The 6,815-nt window shown below is 41.0% G+C and overlaps 1 pseudogene; it reads right to left on the minus strand.

Annotated features, from left to right (window-relative positions):
• Positions 1–1,538: 1,538 nt before the first annotated feature.
• Positions 1,539–6,412, minus strand: LOC126617169 (epidermis-specific secreted glycoprotein EP1-like; annotated as a pseudogene).
• Positions 6,413–6,815: the final 403 nt, after the last annotated feature.

Consider the following 6,815-nt stretch of genomic DNA (forward strand, 5'->3'; position numbering starts at 1 on the left):
GGTCATTTCATTGACATCTTCATTGACACCTTCATCTCCGGCATTTGTCGGTGTGGCTTCACGTTGAAATAATCTTCCCCATTGTTGACCCGTACCGGTTCCCCACCTCAGACAATACTTGAGGACGTCCCAAACATGTTGCAACTTAAAAACTTGATTTTTTGGTGTTACTCTTGTCTCGTAAATTTCCATTGCTTTGTCACCCTATGCAAAAAATACATAAAAACAATTAGTTGCAAAATAATATTATGTATATGACAAATAAAATATTAAGAAAAAAACTCACAACTTCTGTGGTGCTCATTCCACATCTTCGCTAACAGAAACCCATGCCAAGCATAAATCCACATCTTCCTCACAGGTCTAATTACAACCTCTAATATGCTCTCTTGCAATGTTGAACAATTTGGAAATGGAAAGAAATGGTAGAAAGATAAATTGGAAGAATTGTAGGAGAAAATTGAGTTTTGTATGGATGTTTGAACAAATACATAGGTACTTATATAGTTTTTTGGTGAATTTTGAGTTAAATAATTTTTTTTAATTATTTTAGCTGTTAGATTTAAATTTGGGTTGATAGATCATTTTTTTACTGTTAGATTTAATTATATTCGATTTCAGCCGTTGGATTCAATGTGTTTTAAAATAACATTTAAAAAAAAAAATTGAATCTGGACCATTGGATCAACCAACGGTCTGATGAACAAAAAAGTCGTTAGGCTCATAATTGTGGCCGACAGCAGCCCTGATAGTAGGTCCCACCCTGTCGGGCACTGAAGGCTAACGCTCGTGTGCGGCTAGTGGTGCGAGTGACTGGGCCGAGAGTGGGCTGGGCTTGGGCGCGTCCCCGCGTTTCTGGGCTAATTCTTTGGGGGAATTTGGCCTTGCTTTGGCATTTGGCCCAATGATTTGGCTTAGATTATGTTGGGTTTGGAGAGGGGTGGGAATAAATGGGGTAATTTGGCTTTTAGCCTAGGGTTGAAGAGAGTCTCAGGGAAACTATTTGTTATTTTATTAATTAGTGTGGTCGCAATTATGATATTGTTTGGGCTTGAAATTTGGTATGTGGGCCGAGAAGAAATAACCAAGAAGGGAAGGTTGTCAGTCTTGACCCAATAATGAATATTTAGTCTAGGAGAAATTCTTAGACCAAAAATAGAGTGCAAGCGATTCGACCAAGTCATAATAGAATTGGAATTGTGAAAGGATTAGATTGTGATAATGGTTCGATCGAATTTTGGTTGGGTTAGGACTGTTGAGAGATCATAATGGGTTTTATGATTCAAATTATTCCAAAAATCAAAATTTGTGGGTTAGAACTGTTGAAAGATCAGAATGGGTTTTATGTTTCGAATTATTCCAAAAATCAAAATTTGTGGCTTATAAGATGAAATGACTTGAGCGCCTAAGGAGACTAGGTTTAGAATTTTAGTCCAAGTCAAAGAGGCTGAGACTAGATAGGGATAAAGTCTCGGCAGGAAAAGGGGTTTGATGAGATAAATCACGGATATCCAAGCGTGTGTCGATGAGTCATAATCCTAGTAAGATTCTACTTTAGTAGACTTGGTCATCACGAAATTATAGCTTGATGGATCCTGATTGAAAAAGAAGCCTAAACATTTGCAGTCTGAAGTGCACTTCTTAGCACAATCATTTTCTTTTCACAGCAACTCCATTAGTGTACTTGCTCAAAAAATGATCGCCCCTTTCAACTTTATAATAGCGGAATCTCTTTGCATCACATGAAGTCAGCTTCTCAGGCGCATAACTCTTGCTCTAACCCAATAGTTCATAGAAGAAGGGCATGCAACATATTGGTTGTCCTCACAAAGGCCAAAAGTCCCACATCGCTCGGGCAACTGGAACTCGGTTTTCGATACCTAATTTTCTTTGACGAAAAGAGCGAAGGTCACCCTATATACACTGAAATCTACATTTTCTATGTACTGAAATCCACCTTGTCATTGTAAGTGTATAGCTCGACATTGCCATCGATTCCGGGCCTAAGGAACGTTGATGTGGTGTTGTATTTAACTTGAGCTAGATAGAGGGTTCCACTACTTGATGATGAGTTGGCCACTAGATATTCTAGCTAGGGTTAGGTCATAAGACCCTCAAACACTATTTAATGTCACTTGGTTCAATGTGCCCATTGGGGAATTGCTGCTCATATAGTTCAAAGGCAACCATTTGGGCTCGATCACCAAGCTGTAAGATTCATCTTTGGTTTCTTTCTCAGATGCACAACTTACAAGCTTGCTTACACCCGCTATATGTATATATTGATCCACCAACAAAGTGTCTGTTGGGTAGTCAAAGCTTTGCCAAATAAACTTGCCATTTGAGTTGTAAAGCATCACATGTTTCCATTTGGAAACAACTTCAAGCCTACCACACCTTTGTTGGCGGTGTTGGTTTGCCACGCTACTTTGCCATTGGCATGGGCCAAGACAAGGTTTCTGTTAGTACCAAATGTTAGGATGGCATTTTCACCGACCTTTTTCCCCGATTGGATTCCCAAACCCGCCAGAAGAGTGCCTCCGAACGTTTGAAACCTATACGAGAAGCAAGAATGAAGGCATTTGGGGTGCTGTTGTAAAAGCAAGTTGGAAGCGGAAGGCAAAGGGAGCAAGCCTACAATAGCTTGCATCATATTCTGTGATAAAAGGCCCAAATTGTCCTTCGTTGACAAACTTGAAAGTTTGATTTGCTGGAACTTGTGCGTGAGCAATGAAGGAAATAGAGAGAAGAGAAATAAGTAGAGCAATGACTACGTGGTGAAGGTTGGGGACTGCATGGTTTATGTTGTAAGTCATCTACCCTTTTATATATGGGGCTTTTAGATGTTAGGACCTAAATAAGATTACTTTTAGATTTTAACTTGCATGGTTTTCTCCATCCAATTTAAGTCCTTATTTTAAAATCTTAACGCCATGTCATATTTAATTGCCTCTATCACATATACTATTTACAAAACTTGCCATCCACATTTTCCTATTCAATTCATAATTAAGACTAAAAATTGGAAATTGACTTTCACGCTCAAATCACCAGAGGTGCAACTTGGTTTGGACCCACTTGAACATGCCCATGTCCAATCCGACTTTAAACCCTAACAAGCGGATTTTTTTTAGGTATGACCCGCCCGAACCCAACCCAATTTCAACCCGTTCATTAATTGGGTTGAGTTGGGTTGATCATTTTCCTAACCCAACTCAACCCAACCCAACCCGATTAACCAAACCCGATTGGGTTGAGCTGTGCAACATGCTTCTCAATGACCTTTGCACCTTCGTGGATGATTCACTAGTGACTTTTGATGGATTATGATAGAAAAGTCCATGGAGTTGCAGAAAGCAATTGGTTTTCAGGCAGCCACACTTTGATTTTTGCTCGAATGAGGCTTGTAATCTATGTCTGGTTGGGTACTAGCTTTGTTTTTCTGCAGGAGCTTCGAAGGACAAAACTTGAGTTAGGTACTAGCTTTGGACAATGAAGTGTTTTTTTTTTCTTTTGGTACTAGCTTTGGTATTTCTTGTATTTTAATTCAAACTTTGCATGAACCCTGTAGATGCATAAAATCGGAGGTCTTGGAACAACGTAAATCCGACCGTGAATCTGCATGAAATGTAAATAACATAAGATGTATCGTGGTTCACCCCAAGGTTTGGGCTACGTCCACACTGATTGTATTGTATTTCTTTGAGAAGTGAGGGAGAATGTGTGAGAGCTTTGCTCTAGATAGGAGATGCTTCAGGCCTAAGAGTTGGACTCTTCTAATTGTAAGGGTGATGAGTCCTTTTATAGAATAAGGGCTCATCACTTATTACATATTTGCCCATTCTTTTATTACATAATTACATTTGAGTCCCCCGAGTATTTATACGAGGTCTAAATACGGAGACCCTAAGTATGGTACAAACAGTAGTCCCCCAAGTCTTCAGTCAAAAGAGTCTTTTGGTTGGAGACTTGAAATTCAGTCCATGTGTGGGCCGAAATAACTAGATGTCGTCTTGAACTGATACTTAATATGAGGCGGTGCTCAAAGTGAAATGATGCTCAACTAGAAGTAGCACATGTTGCGAGGTTGCTCTGCTTGTGGTTTATGTTACCTTGGTTGGCTCGGTTTGTGGCGTTGAAGGTGAGGGAGTCCCTTTTATAGAATAAGGGCTCACTCCTCAATACATAAGTGATGGGCTAGAGTTGATGCTGGCGGCGAGGCGGTTGCTCAACTGGCGGCGATGCTCTCTAATGAAGGTGAGGGAGTCATTTTTATAGAATAAGGGCTCGTTCCTCAGTACATGAATAATTGGTGCTCTCTAATGAAAGTGAGGGAGTCCCTTTTATAGAATAAGGGCTCGCTCCTCAGTACATAAATAATGGGCTAAGTCCCCCAAGTATTTTTCATGAGGCCTAGTTGAAGCCCAATATATGGTACATAATGTAGTCCCCCAAGTCTTCGGTCAATAGAGTCTGTTGGCTGGAGACTTCAAATTGAATCCATGTATGGGCCGAAGTGGTGGTTGTTCGGAGGCATTATTTGTATACCCTGCACTGAAGCTTTGTAGGTGAAGCTTTGCCAAGCTAGAGCTCCGTAAATGAAGCTTTTGAAGCTAGAACTTTTGTAAATGAAGCTTTTAAAGATGTAGCTCTGTAAATGAAGCTTTTGAAGCTGATTGACATGAGTGATGCTCATGGATGTTTGATTGACATGAGTGATGCTCATGGATGTTGACATGAGTGATGCTCATGAATGTTGACATGGGTGATGCTCATGAATGTTTATGTATCATTGATATGAGTGATGCTCATGAATGTTTATGTATGATTGACATGAGTAATGCTCATGTATAATTTGAAGTACTGGGCTTACTTTTGATCACTTGGTTGGTAGCATGAAGGAGAGTACATGTTGTACATTTCATCACCTGATTGGTGGCATGAATGGCTAGTTGCAAAATGATATTAGAGTACGGGTTGTACATTTTATCACCTGGTTGGTGGTAATAGCGACAAGTTATCGAATAATTTTTGGAGTACTGGGCGTACTTTTGATCACTTAGTTGGTGGTAATAGCGACGGATTGCCGAATAATTATGGAGTACTGGGTGTACTTTTGATGACCTGGTTTGTGCTATTTTGGGCTTATGGGCCTTCGCCTTACATAACATTCCAGCCCATTTATTTTGGGCTTTGACTTTTTTTTTTTTACCCTCTGATGGGGTTTATACAGATGTCTTCGAAAGATCAGAAAAATAAATTACATCACTTTAAAGTAAGGAAAATAAATCACATCATTCTGGTGGGGTGTTTTTTCCTTGCTTTTGCATTATGCTTTCCGTCACACTCTCTCTGTATCTTCACCTGGTAGACAAAAAGAATCGTAATAATAGGAGCCTTATAATTTTGCCCCTTTTCTTCTTTTCTCTTTTCCTTTTCTACTTTACTTTCGCTTTTGTTTTCCACTCTATTCCCTGCATGTTCTCCTGTAAAAAGTGACCCATCTATACCCTTATAAAGTGGGCATCTTCTTACCTTACTCATAAGTGTTTCTCGTGCAATGTAAGTGAATACCGCCTGTATCTTGAATCCATAGGCGAGATAATCCGTCCATTTGATTGGATAAGAGTTTGGTTGTAATTCGAAGCACCTAAAGGAGGAAGGATAAGCTTTGAAATGTTTCTTAAATCAAGCTCCGACGAAGCACCTCTCTGAGCAACTCCTAAGATATCTGAGCCCAGCATATTTGATTCAACGGAGTCGAGGCTAGCATGGCTGATAATCTCAAACTCGGACATTTTAACGGTCTGAGGCATCCAAGGGCAGCGTGGGCAGTCGATGTTGGTGAGCTGACCTTCTACCAACCTTGGATTTGAGGGCTTCGGTTTCCTTAACAACGAACTGAAGCAAAGAACCAAAAAACAATGGAAGCGTTTTCTCGTCGTACTGCAGCTGAGCCGCCGCGCACTCGTAGGCTCCAGCGCTCCAGATTCTCTTCGCCACATATCCTGAAGCAACATTGACAACCAAAAGAACCTTTCCCTTGAACTTCCTAAGAGGAACGCGGCCTGGCGGAAGGGAAGAGGGTCACATCGCGGAAGGGAAGAGGGTCGCAGTTTCACAGATAGGTGGCAGCAGAGAGATAAGTAGCAGCAGAGAGAGAGCACCGCTAATCCCTGCCCAACAAAATGCAAAACCAAAATCTGCCGTCGAGGAGCTTCTGAATATGCTCTACTTTGGGTCTTTGTTCGATGTGAAGTCACAGAGTGACTTCGCCGAGATTATTCTGACCAGGACCCACGAGAGAGGATACTGCTTTATTTACGATACCATCACTGACGACGACACTGAGATGCTCGCCTCGAGGGACTTGGATTTGATTTCGTCGCTCGGTGAGTTGTTGATCTCGCATCCTGGCGATTCGAGCTTGTCGCAAGAATGCGTTGCAGCACTGCCTCGAACAGAAATTGCAGAAAATCAATTTCTGCTCTGTTCACAAACAAAATCGGAAAACAAAAACCGAAAGGAAGAAACGGCGAATGCTTTCAGGCAATCAGGCGCCGCTGCGAACATTGTGTTGGGGGTCTGTGTGGGTAAGACCAGGAGAGGGCGTCGTCTAGATTAGATATGAGACTTTGTTAACAAGCTTATTCATTGCAGGTATGTAGATGAGAGAGAAAGTAGAGAGAGAGGGAGAGATGGAACTGAAGTAGGATCTGTTTATTGGGTTTTTATGTTTGTGGGGATTTTTTGGAAAAGCCCAAAGAGGTTTCTAGGTTTCTGCAGATTTTGCAGTGTTGATTTTGCAGATTTTG

The sequence above is a fragment of the Malus sylvestris genome, chromosome 3, assembly GCF_916048215.2.
Source record: "Malus sylvestris chromosome 3, drMalSylv7.2, whole genome shotgun sequence".
In the NCBI taxonomy this organism is placed as follows: Eukaryota; Viridiplantae; Streptophyta; class Magnoliopsida; order Rosales; family Rosaceae; genus Malus; species Malus sylvestris.